This window comes from Tupaia chinensis, unplaced genomic scaffold, assembly GCF_000334495.1.
Source record: "Tupaia chinensis unplaced genomic scaffold, TupChi_1.0 Scaffold000423_1, whole genome shotgun sequence".
Lineage (NCBI taxonomy): Eukaryota > Metazoa > Chordata > Mammalia > Scandentia > Tupaiidae > Tupaia > Tupaia belangeri.
Genome location: NW_006159928.1, coordinates 6062435 through 6074895, shown reverse-complemented (window position 1 = coordinate 6074895; position 12461 = coordinate 6062435). Strand labels below are relative to the sequence as shown.

The following is a 12461-nucleotide window of genomic DNA, read 5'->3' as shown; positions in this document are numbered from 1 at the left end:
TTAATATTTATTTGTCCAGTTGTCTCTATTTTGGATACTGGCACAAATTCAGAATTTGTTTACAATAGTTAATAAACAACAGACTTCAACTCATTTTTGTCCTGCCAATAATAGCCTCCATCTTACCATTCATTCACATGAAGATTTGTAGATTTGTTCTCTCTTTGTCATTGTCAAGTATTAAAGTGGATGGTATTAGAACCTGGGATGTATTTCTTTTTCTTTTAAAAATATTTATTTGTTCATGATGAGGTAGGAGATAGGAACCATAAAAATATAGTTAGGGTGTAGGCACAAAATAGAATCACAAAATGGCTAAGGTTTTTTCTTTTTTCTTTCTTTTTTTTTGTAGAGAGATTTTTGCTCTAGGGTGCTTGAACTTGGCAGAGAGGCAGAAAATGAGAAGTCATCCCCAAAGGGGATGCCCATATCTCCTCTCAGGATTTTGGCATGCATACACACGCGTCCAGCGTGAGTTGTAAGCTGCCAGGTCCAAGACTCAAACCATGGTTGACTATGTGGGCGTCCAGCAATGTAACCATCTGTTGGTCTCAAAATGGCTAAGTTTTAAGATGAAGACAAAGCAGCTCAGCTGCTTGCTCAGGAGACACAGAGAGCTTGCAGTGGTAGCTCAGTGATTGACCTAGGCAGCATGGCCTAGACCAAAATCAAAGGCTTTCCAGATCCCACCACATTCTGGGAAAAAGATAATGGTTTTTATGGCCCAAAGCTTATAGACAAAAGAATCTTCTGACCTTTGTACCCACTCCAAAATTAGGAGAATAACTGGACCCAGCCAGCATATGTTTCCCACCACCACCACCACAAGAAGAACAAATGCAAGAGCACCACCTAGAACAAACCTGAACAAAGCCCCTCCAGATTAAAAACAACAACCCTGCCCCAACTCCTTCTCAGGAACTCACTTTCTGGGACTTACTCTCTGCTCAGTAGTTCTGTTCTTACTTCCCCCCTTAATAAACTCCACTTGCTATCCCCTCTTCATATCCATGTCTCTAAATCTTCGTGAGCATGATACAAGAACCTGTGTCCTGCTGCAGTTGCTGGTCCTGATCACTCCTGAACCACTGTGTCTCTGCATCAGTGATAGAGGGAATACACACAAGAAATGGGGGTGGGAGAAGAAGTATCCTTCATAGGGTCTATCATGTCATGACTCCCTTCCTCCTTTCCTCCACCTTGCCAGGATCCTGGCATATGCACATGCACCTGGCATGTTTTGGGTCAAATGGGTCAGATTTGAACCATGTTTGGCATGTGGTTTCCATCTTCAGAGTTTGATATGCTACCAATATTTTCCTTGTGGTGGTAGGGGGCACACGCTGGCTGGGTCCAGTGTTTCTTCTTCCAATTTTGGAGTGGATTTGAAGGTCAGGAGATTCTTTGTCTAGAAGCTTTGGGCCGTAAAAAACATTATTTTATCTTCTTCCCAGTATGTGGGAGGGCCTGGAAAAGAGTCTTTGTTTTTTAAGTCTAGGTCACGTTGCCTAGGTCAATCACTGAGCCACACTGCAACCCATCTCTCCCAAGCAAACAGCCAAGCTGCTTTGTCTCTTGAAACTTAGCCATTTTAGGAAAAGAGATTGTGATGTGACCATCCTCCTGTTAATGGGTGGGAAAGTGTTGAGCTGCATTGTGAAGTCCTTGGTTCTTTGGGTCCAGGTCATTAAAATTAGAGATCTGTCTCTAGGCACAAAATGAAACAGCAACCATGAATGAAGTAGAAAAGATTTAATAGGAAGGAAAGGAAAGTACCCCCAAAAGGCTCTTGGGCTGGCAGATTGCCAGGTGGCAACTGCACTTGATACTAGTTAGCTGTTATTTTTATTACTAGAGGTCATGAATATTCATTGGTGGGAAGTCTGTTATATTACTTATGTCCTTTGTTTGAATTAAAATCTGTGCATTTTCTCCTGCACTTGCATACTTTTTTCACAGGTAAAGAATGAAGAATTTGGTTACCTAATTGCGCACGCCCAATGTGAGCCAGGTTGTTTTAACTAGACTGCCTAGTAAGCTTATCGCCCTAGTGGGAATTAGGGCGTTGACCAAAATGCCCTTTCACTTTTCTCTTAGGGCTGCCCGCTCATGACTAGCTAACTGCCTACCACACTCCTTGGGGAATGATTTCTCACTTTCCCCTCTCTATCTCTTTGTCTCTCTCTGGCAATAGCACAGGCCCTATCGGGGAAAAAATAGCCATTTTGTGATTTCAATTTGGGCCTATACCCTAACTGTATTTTTAGGGTTCCTTTCTCCTATCTCACTACTGACTATACCACAGAGGCTGGGCCTTGGTAAGTATTATCAGGGTTTGTCCCCTAAAATTTCATACTTTAGATTGGGAGGTGATGAGTCTAGTGGGTAGTGATTGGCTTGTGCTGATTGCATCATAGAGACAACACTCTCATGGACAGGCTGATGTCACAGAAGACTGAGGGAGTTTTAAGTCTTGTGAGATGAGGTTAATTCTCAAAAAGAGCTGTTGGTTGCAAAAGAGAGAGAGCAAGCTACTCACTCTCTCTGCAGGTGCCCAGCATCCTCTGTTCTTCTGTCAGCCTTGCTGTACACTCAGTCTTTAGAGCTTTCCAACGACCAGAATTGTGAGTTTGTAAATAAACATCTAATTTCTTATACAATTACTCAAGGTCAGATATATCTGTTAGTAATAGAAAAGTAGGGACCAGCAGATGGAGTGATGGGTACATCACTGGACTCCCGTATAGTCTACCGTGGTTCGAGTCCTGGACCTAGTGGCTTAAACTCACACTGGACACGTGTGTGTACATGCCCAAGATCCCAAGAGAATGGAGGAGGAGGGATTGCAGCATGGCCATCACCCCTGGAGGATGATTTCTCACTTTCTGTCTCTCTCTGTCTTTCTGGCAAGCGCACATACTTTATAGCAAAAACCTATAAAAAAAAAAAAAGTAATGCAAAAGTAGACTAAGATAGAGGGGTGTTTCTTCCTCTTCTGGGAGGCTGTCACATCAGAGGTGCTGCTGTACTCTTGTTGTCTCTCATTGGAAGTGAGTTGATGGAAATTCACCACTAGCTTTTATCACTGCTGAAATCCAGTGTGTGTTTAGCTATATTGGACTAGTGTATACTAATCCAAAAATGACATAGAATTGGTCCTGCTTAGTAATCCAGTGAGTGTAATGAAACTTGTACAAAGTGGTCACAAGCTTTTTTTTTTTAACATGAGTTTTGCTTTTAGATACTAGTGACAAAATTTTAACTCAAACTGGCATAAGAGAAAAAACAAAGAAAGAAATGTTTTTATCTTGTCTCATTGACAAAAACATTGGAGAATAGATCTAGCTTCAGGCAGTTCTTGCGACTGAAGACAACTATTTCTGCACTTTGCCTTATTCAGTGTTGGACTTTGTACTCAGGGGTCACACAGTAGCCTCTGGAAGCTTCAAATTCAAGCTTTTAGGACCAGCAGTTGGCATAATGGCTATGTCGCTGGACTCCCATGTAGTCAACCGTGGTTCGAGCCCTGGACCCAGTAGTTTAAACTCACGCTGGGCGTGTGTGTGTCTGTGCCCAAGATCTCGAGAGGAGAATGGAGGAGAAGGGATTGTGGCATGACCATCCCCCCTGGGGAGTGATTTCTCGCTTTCTGTCTCTCTGTCTCTCTCTGTCTTTCTGGGAAGCGCACAGACCCTATAGTAAAAACCTCTCAAAAAAAAAAAAATTCATGCTTTCCCAGGTTCAAATCGAGTGCAACAGATAGCAGGTTTTGGTAGCTTCTATATCATATAGGTGTCCCCTCCAGTTGAACATCTTTGTTCAGATGAACATTCCGGAACCGATGGCTGTTACTGGACAAGGGAGCTGGGCTGCACTGTGAGATGCTCGGTACTTTGTGTCCAGACCTCTAAGGTAAGATACCTGCTCTGAGACACAGAATGAAGCCACACAGCTGAGTAGAGTAGAGAAAGATGAGTTTTAAATAGAAAAGTAAAGATTTTTCAACCGAAAAAAAAATACACTCACATCACAAAGGAGATGGGTGGGAGCTGTCTGAGGACAACTGTGCTGGGAATGGGATTAAGTGTTAGGTTCATTGTGGGATCTTGTCAGGAATATTTAGGAGGGGAGGTTTTGTCATCACTGGAGCCAGTTCCTTTGTTTGAATTCATAGGCTTTGAGCCGCACCCGCTCCGGACCTGCGTACTTCTTGTTAGATAAGCAATTTGGTTGCCCTGTTACCCACAACCAGGTTGGATTTTGAAGGTATGAGCATGCACACAGAAACGATTTTGCCCATATCAGTTTATTACCCTGGATGGGAAGTGGGACATTGAACAAGCATCTCGGTGAATTTTTGTGTGCAGAACTTCAGGAGGAAAGATAGTAATTTTCCCTAGGTTTTTTGAAGAAATCTTGTAGTAATTAAAGAGAGAGAGAGAGATGAACTTCCCTTTCCTAGCAGTGGGAGCTAGGAGGGAGGAGTCCTCGGTGAGAGATAGTAGAGATAGTCTTTTGTATCTCCTGATAAGCTGTGACTGACGAGGCAGATGTCCTTCTGCCATTAACTCAAGACTGCCAGCTCATACCTGCCTATCTACCTATACACCACTGTGACCTGGGTGATTCTGTAGTTTGACTGGCCATGTCTCAGTTACAGATGCCATCCTCGATCTGAGCTAGAACCAATACTGTTGCATCCTCAAATAGCAAATGTCCAACGCAAGGGTATATTTAACCACTGCCCAGCAGGGGCGAGATGGCCCACTCAAAGAAGCAACGGAAAAGTTTCATGGAGACTACATGTGAGGTGTGGGCAATGTTAAAGAAATCAGGGCAGGCTGGAGAGGCAACCAGCGCTAGGAGTGCTGAGGACCTACTTCCACCCTTATTGCTGAAGGTAAATGAGGAGGGAGCTGTTACTGGAACTAGATAAGACATGTAGCCAGGGATACTGGCCACCAGACAGAGTTGAGACCGTATCAGAGGAACAAAAGCACATCTGGGAGAGAGGGAGTAGAATGGCTAAATTCCTCCACACCCCCTTCTCCTACAGTTAGGTTTTGATTGGCCAAACCTATCTGGAAGTCTGGGGGCAAGGAGCCTGAGTTATAGTTTACAAAGTTCAACTTCTTGGGATAAAAAGCAGGGTAGCAAAATATTACGTAGGGGACCAACCAGTGGTGTGGCAATTAAGGCAGTTGAATTCCAAATGGCCAACTGTGCGATTCAAGTTCCAGACTTCTCGGCCTGAAAAACAAGTTAGGAGCATGTGTGTGCACGCTGAAAATCCCAAGAAGGGTATGGAGGAGAAGGGACTGAGATATGGCCATCCCCAGAGGGATGCTTTTTCACTTTGCCTCTCTCTCTTCCTCTCTGGCAAGTGCATACTCCCTGGGGACAACATTTTAAAAAGAAAGATGTTGTGTATTGGGTCTTGCAAGATAAACAGAATAACCATTATACTTTGTTTCTTGTTTCTTTAAACCAGGGGTTGGCAAACTACTGCCCAGGGACCAAATGTATCTTACTGCCAGTTTGTTTTCATATTTATTGGAACACATCAATAGTAAACAGTTGTTTATTAGTTATCGCTGGCTGTTTCTGCACTACAACAGCAGAATTGAATAGTTGTGACAAACAAAAACAAAAACACATGGCCCACAAAACCTAATATATTTACTAGCAGGGTCTTTACAGAAAAGATTCACTAGGCCCAATCTAGGCCCACAAAGCCACTGTGCCTGACATATAGATGGTATATAAACAAGGTTTTTTTCCTTTTTTTTTTTTTTGGAGAGATTTTTGCTATAGGGCACGTGTGCTCACCAGAGAGACAGAGAGATAGAAAGTGAGAAATCACCCCCCCACTCCCACCGGGAGGATGGCCATGCCATAATCCCTTCCCCTCCATTCTCTTCTCAGGATCTTGGGCATGCATGCACATGTGCCTGGCGTGAGTTTAAGCCACCAGGTCTGGGACTCAAACTGGTTGACTACATGGGAGTCCAGCAATGTAGCCATTCCACCATCTGCTGGTCCCAATAAGAAAGCAAGCTGCCAGGTCTGGGACTCGAACAGTGGTCAGGCATATAGGAATCCAGTGCTTTAATCACCATGCCCCCTGCCTGCCCCATAACAAGTTTTTATTTAATAATAATAATAATAACCTACTGAAGGCATTGGCAGTGGTCACAATGTGAGGGAACTTGAGGCTCAACTCCATGAGACCAGTGGGACTCAAGCCCTCCAAGCCACTTCCCTTTATTCCGGAGTTCCCTATGTGACTTACTACTTTCTACTTACTACTGCTGTTTCCTTCTCTGCCACTTACCTCTTAATCTCTGTTGTTGTCTGTTCCCACCGTTCAGCTGGTATAGTCATTTTCCTTGGCTATTGTGTGTATCACTGTTGCCTCTGCCAAGGCTCTGAAATTTAGGACAGGATGTTCTCCTAAGAATTTATTGTGACTTTTAGATTTCCAAATTGGAGGCTGTTATTTCCATTTTTCATCTCTCTTCTTTGGGATAACTTGAGATAATAATCTCAGAGGTTAATGGGCATGAACAGGTATTATCTCCAAAAGCTCTATCCCCTGCCCTATCAACCAAGGTACCAGTGTGGGATGCAGGCACTTGAATTCCTTCCTCTCTCAGGAGGAGATTCTTGCTCACCCAGGGCACTCCTCACACAACTTGGGATTCTCTTTACTTTTGCTCATGAGTGTTAATTCTGGTGGCGCTGCTCCACATTCCCATTCATGAATGAATGAATCCACTCATTCAACATAGCGTCTTCCCAGGAAGCCACTAACAATTACCTTTAATAGATACCCAACCTTTAATAGATAACCTCGTCTTAATACCAGCTAGGTTTTTTAAGAGAGAGAGATTTTTGCTATAGAGCACATGCGCTCGCCGGAGAGACAGAGAAATAGAAAGCAATTAATCACCCCCTGGGGGGATGGTCAGGCTGCAATTCCTTCTCCTCCAGTCTCCTCTTGGGATTTGGGGCATGCATACACATGTGCCGGGTGTGAGTTTTAAGCCACTGGGTCCAGGACTCGAACCATGGTTGACTATATGGAAGTCCATTGACATAACTATTACTCCATCTCCTGGTCCCAATTCTCCTGGCCTCTACTGTATGCCCTGACTATAACCCTTGCTCTTGATTTTGTTTAAAATGATATAGTAACAGCTAGACTACATGGGCAACAACTTGAGCATGGCATGGTGACCAAGGAACTTGGTGTGCTTGGTCATCACCATTACTGTACTGTACAGTAATCAGGCATCGATCATACAGAAATACTGCAACTGCTAGTTTTTACTCATCCCGAGCAAGGGTCAGCAGAAGAGAGAAGGGCAAATAGGAGAATCAAAAGCAAAGGCAAAAAAAAAAAAAGCTGAATCATTTTTAAAGACTTCTGATCATATTTAGAGATGAAGGCGAGTTGGGGTGACTGAAGAGAAGAGAGCATGGTAAAATGGGGAGAAGTCAGACAGGAGAGAGGCAGAGTAAGAAGGAAGTCTAAGAGCCCCACTCAGCAGTAACATTCATCTTGCGCCTGGCCAAGAGCTGGTGAACTCTTCAGACACGGAAGCATGGAAGTAAACAGAATAGAAAGCTGCAAGGCTCCTTTGAAGGGGTTTCTCAGGAGAAGTGCAGACAATCGACAGTGCCCTGGAGGTAGTCGACACCTGCGTGAGCGGTTTGGTGCTCAGTATCTTGAGACTGGCTAGCTAACAGTCCTGCAAATTCTGTGTAACGGAGACCAATGCCTGGTTATTATTCAACAGCAGGAAGACCTTACTGGCTCATTTTATCCAAATGAAGAACCCTATTTCAATTCCTCAGCTGAAAGCTGTGGTAGGCAGTTAGTCATGAGAGAAAAGCGAAAGGCTCACCTAGCCCCTGGTGCCAGGAGGGCAAGGCAATTTGCCATCTTCCTTCCTTGGGGCCTGAGGGAAGCATATAGGGATGATTCATAGATTTTTCTCTTATCAAAAAGACCCAAGCAAGCATTTTGGTCTACACCCTGATCCCCAAGTAAGCGTTTTGGTCAACGCTCTAATTCCCACTAGGTCAATGCCCTAATTCCCACTAGGACGATAAATTAATGAGGTAGTCTAATTAAACAACCTGGCTCACACTGGGCATGAGCAATAAGGTAATCAAATTCCTCATTCCTTACCTGTGAGAGAAGTGCGCAAGCGCAGGAGAAAACGCGTGGATTCTAATTCAAACGAAGGACATAGGTAGTATGACAGACCTCCCACCAATAAATATTCACCATCACTGCTAATAATAAAAGTAACAACCAGTATCAAGCGCAATTGCCACCTGGCAATCTGCCCGCCCAAAAGCCTTTTTGGGTGTACTTTCCTTTCTTTCCTATTAAATCTTCTTTTCTACCTATTTCATTCATGGTTGCAGTTTCATTTTGTGCCTAGGGACAGATCTCTAATTTTAGTGATCTGGACCCAAAGAACCAAAGACATCACAATGCAGTAGCTCGACATTCTCCCATCCGTTATCAAAAGCAATCAAGTCTGTGGAGGGATAATGGCTTTGCAAATAGATTATTTGATTTACCAGTGTACACATACACATGGGTACGCAACCCCCGCTCCCCCCCACACACACACACAGACACTTACCACTTCTTTCCTAGGAATCTTCAAAAATCCAAATCCACTCGCGTTGGTCTCCTACCTAAAATCTTCCATTGCTTTCTTATCGTTCCTAGTCAAACTCGAAATGTGGCGGATGAGATCCTGTGTAATCTGCTTGTGGCCTCCCTCTCAGTCCTCGCGCCTTAGCAATGTCATACTGCATTCTGTGTTCCACCCAGACTGATCTGCCACTGACTCTGCTCAGAACCATGCCCTCTCATCTCCTTTCTTCATCACATGTCATTCCTATACCTCACTTCTTACCTTCTGTTCGTTCCCAGGTGTTTGTTCGCACAGGTGTCCCTAGATGTTAAATGTCCCTCCACGTGCATCCTTTGTCTCTGATTGTAACATTACAAAAGTTTAAGGTAATTACCTCACCTCACCCAATTGCCTATCTTCCCAGTCAGTCTCTATGAGGGCAGGGACCTTGTCTGTCTTCACTCACCTCTCTATCCTTAACATTTAGTACATGTCTAGAAGAGAGAAGGCACACAAATAAACTCATCAATCCACTAAGTGAGGCCCGCTGGAGAGGAAAAGGATTATAGGCCTCACTACTCACTCCTGCATGATTTCCTAGCAGGTCAGGGCTGGGTAACCAGTTTTCTCAGAAGCAAGCAAGCATTTTTATGATAAAAACATAAATTTCAAATGTCCATTTTTCTGATATTTAAAGATAAGTCTCCCCTTCTAGTGTGTGAAATAAAGATTTCCTTTAATCTCATTGCTGCATGGCTCTGAAATGCTTTGATCGTATCCATTCTTTAACAAGCAAATCTGAATTTGTATTAAGCTGCCATTAAACTGATCATAATTTTCTGTGCCCAGAACAATAAACTGACAGATGTTTGGAAAGGGCATTAGAGGAAATGAAAAATGATTTATAGAAATACAACGGAGCCAATAGTTTAGTGCCCCCAAAATAGTCATCTTTAAGAACTTAAAAGTTATTGTTGTATATTAAAAATATATATTTTAAATACCACCATCTTTTTTTTTTTTTGAGAGGTTTTCGCTATAGGGCGCGTGCACTCACCAAACAGAGAGAGACATAGAGACAGAAAGCGAGAAATCACCCCCCAGGGGGGATGGTCACGCCGCAATCCCTTCTCCTCCATTCTCCTCTCGGGATCTTGGGCACACACGCACACACCCCCGGTGTGAGTTTTAAGCCACCAGGTCCAGGACGCAAACCGCAGTCTACTACGTGGGAGTCCGTGACATAGCCATTACGCTGACTGCTGGTTCCCAATGCCACCATCTTAAGGAAAACATTAGAAACAGAAAAGCAGAACTTCCATCTCATTGCTATTTGTATTCTGTGTGATGCATTCTATTCATTTTTCTGACAAGGCCCCTCAAACTCTACTTTAAGTCTTTTTTTAAATGTTTTTTTGCCATAGGGTGAGACAGTGAGAGAGAAAGTGCAAAATCACCCCTGAGGGGAGATGGCCCTGCCTCAATCCCTTCTGCATTCTTTTCCTAGGATTTTGGGCATGCACGCACATGTACTCTGAATGATTTTCAAGCCACCAGTTCCAGTACTCAAACTGTGGGTGGCGATGTGGGAGTCCAGTGCCGTAACCACTCTGCCACCTGCTGGCCCCCTACCTTTTTAAATTACAGAATTTTTTTGTTGTCATTACCCTTGAGCAGTCATTCTCAATATTTGGTCCAATTTTGGTCAATGTAAAACCAGTTTGGCTTTTATCTGAGTCCTCATATCATTTTTGCTTAGGTATCAGATGGAGATATGTGAATCACAAGACTTGGAACAGATAAGCTTTATGAGGTATGGGCATGATGTCAAGTCAGGTCTAATGAAACAGAGCTCTCAGAACATGGGAAATCTCTGATTCTCTGGGATATATAATAGAATAAGATAAGGCAAGTAAACTGCTCCCACAAAAGAACTCGAAAAGTAATGAAGCTGACCAAGTATTGAACCATAACTGTGGGTGATTTATACTAACCAGAAGATAGTCGAGTAGTCAGGATTATACTTAATGACTACTGACGTTTTCAGTGTTTGAGACTTTGAAAGTTTTCAATTGTGCTACCACGTATTCCGTTGCTTTAAAGCATGCTACAAACCTTGAAATAAAATAATCATCACCTTAGAAAGAGCATCACGTACCTATTGAACTTTCAATGACATTCTGAATTTAGAAATATAGCTCTCCATCTTTTTTTTTTTTTCCAGAGCATCAAGCTTGAGTCCCCTAAGAGTGAGACGATCCTGTTTGCTAATGGCTGGCAAACAGGAAGTGTTTCTATTCATTTTTGTAAATCACCTGAGGGGAAATGTTACTAGGATTACAACTGCTTTGAGACTCTTCTGGTCCCTATCATCCCTGACCCAGACCATGTAACCCCTGTAACTTCGGCAAGCTGGGCCCAGACTTGAGAGTACGAGCTCTGCTGGGACTGCTGGTGTTATAAACCCAAGGCCTCCTACTCTCAGAGTGGTGCTTGGTTTCTTAGTGGTCTGCTTTCTGCAACAAGGGAAGGCTAAAGACACTGAAGTCCTAGAAGAAAAAGGGATTTGAGATAGAGTAACACAGTTTTCTTAGGGTACACACAATAAAGATTAGAATCCAGGACTCATAACACTAGTCACTACGCCTTATTTTCTCTGAATCTATAAAGGGGTTACCAGGATTAAAAATGCATAGGAAACAAAAACAAACAAAGAAACTAACACCTGGCAAAACAGGACATAATCAAACTCCTGCCTGTACTGAACATATATCTCCACTTGGTTCATTAACCATCTGGGGCCCTGTGGACCCTCTCCTTCAAAAGCCATCAAATCATGAACACTAAAACTGTCTAAATATTTGTATTGAGACTTGGACATCTTATACAAATAAGCATGACTTCAATTTGCCTGTCCTTGTCATAACTTTATGGAACTCTCACACAATGCATGGTAAGTCCTCATTCACAAAGGTAAGCTGTAAAGGAAAAGAAATTTGAGAAATTTGGGATTTGTTGGGACAATAGCAAGTTGAAAAGAAAAATTTACCTGACTACAACACTAATTCCTGAGGGGAATAACAGGAAGCACATTTTACAGTATCTATTTTGACCTTAGATGTCTTTCCTACAGGTGTTGGCGCATATAAAGGGATCAAATTAGAAGACAGACTGTGGCAGTAGTGAGTATTAAAGTAAGGGGGAAATATTAAAGGTAGGTGAAGGAACATTCAGTAGTGCAGCAGTATTTCAACTAGACTCCATGGGAGCATCCTCAGTTAACCACCCTTGGGCCTCTCTGTACATACTGGATATGTGTTGGTTTGCCTAGGAGCCTGGCTGGCTGAAGCTAGGAGTGGGTTGTAGTGTGAAAACCCTATTAGGGATGCCTCTCTCTGTCTTTTAAATTTTAGTAAACTTTAAAAAAAAAATGCATAGGCCCTGAGGTGATGTGGAGATTAAGGCACTGGATCCCACATGGCCAGGATTGTGGTTCAAGTCTTAGACCCAGTAGCTTAAGAAACATGGTAGGCACATGTGTGTGCATGCTCACAATCTCAAGAGGAGAGTGGAGAAGGGACTGCAGTGTGGCCATTGTCCTTGAAGAGTGATTCTCACCTTCTCTCCCTGCTCCCCTGCCTTTTCTTTGTCTCTCTGGTGACTACACACAGGCTATGGCAAAAACTCAAAAAAAAATAAAGACTAATGAGAATTCATGATGTGATTCTGAATGATAGCTTTGTTTATAGCACATCCACAGATCATAATGAAGAAGAAATAAAAGCAGCATCCAGGCCCAGG

At 43.1% G+C, this 12461-nt stretch overlaps 1 pseudogene; it reads left to right on the top strand.

Annotated features, from left to right (window-relative positions):
- Nucleotides 1-2471: 2471 nt before the first annotated feature.
- Nucleotides 2472-12461, top strand: part of LOC102481586 (enhancer of rudimentary homolog pseudogene) — a 16485-nt pseudogene continuing 6495 nt past the window's right edge.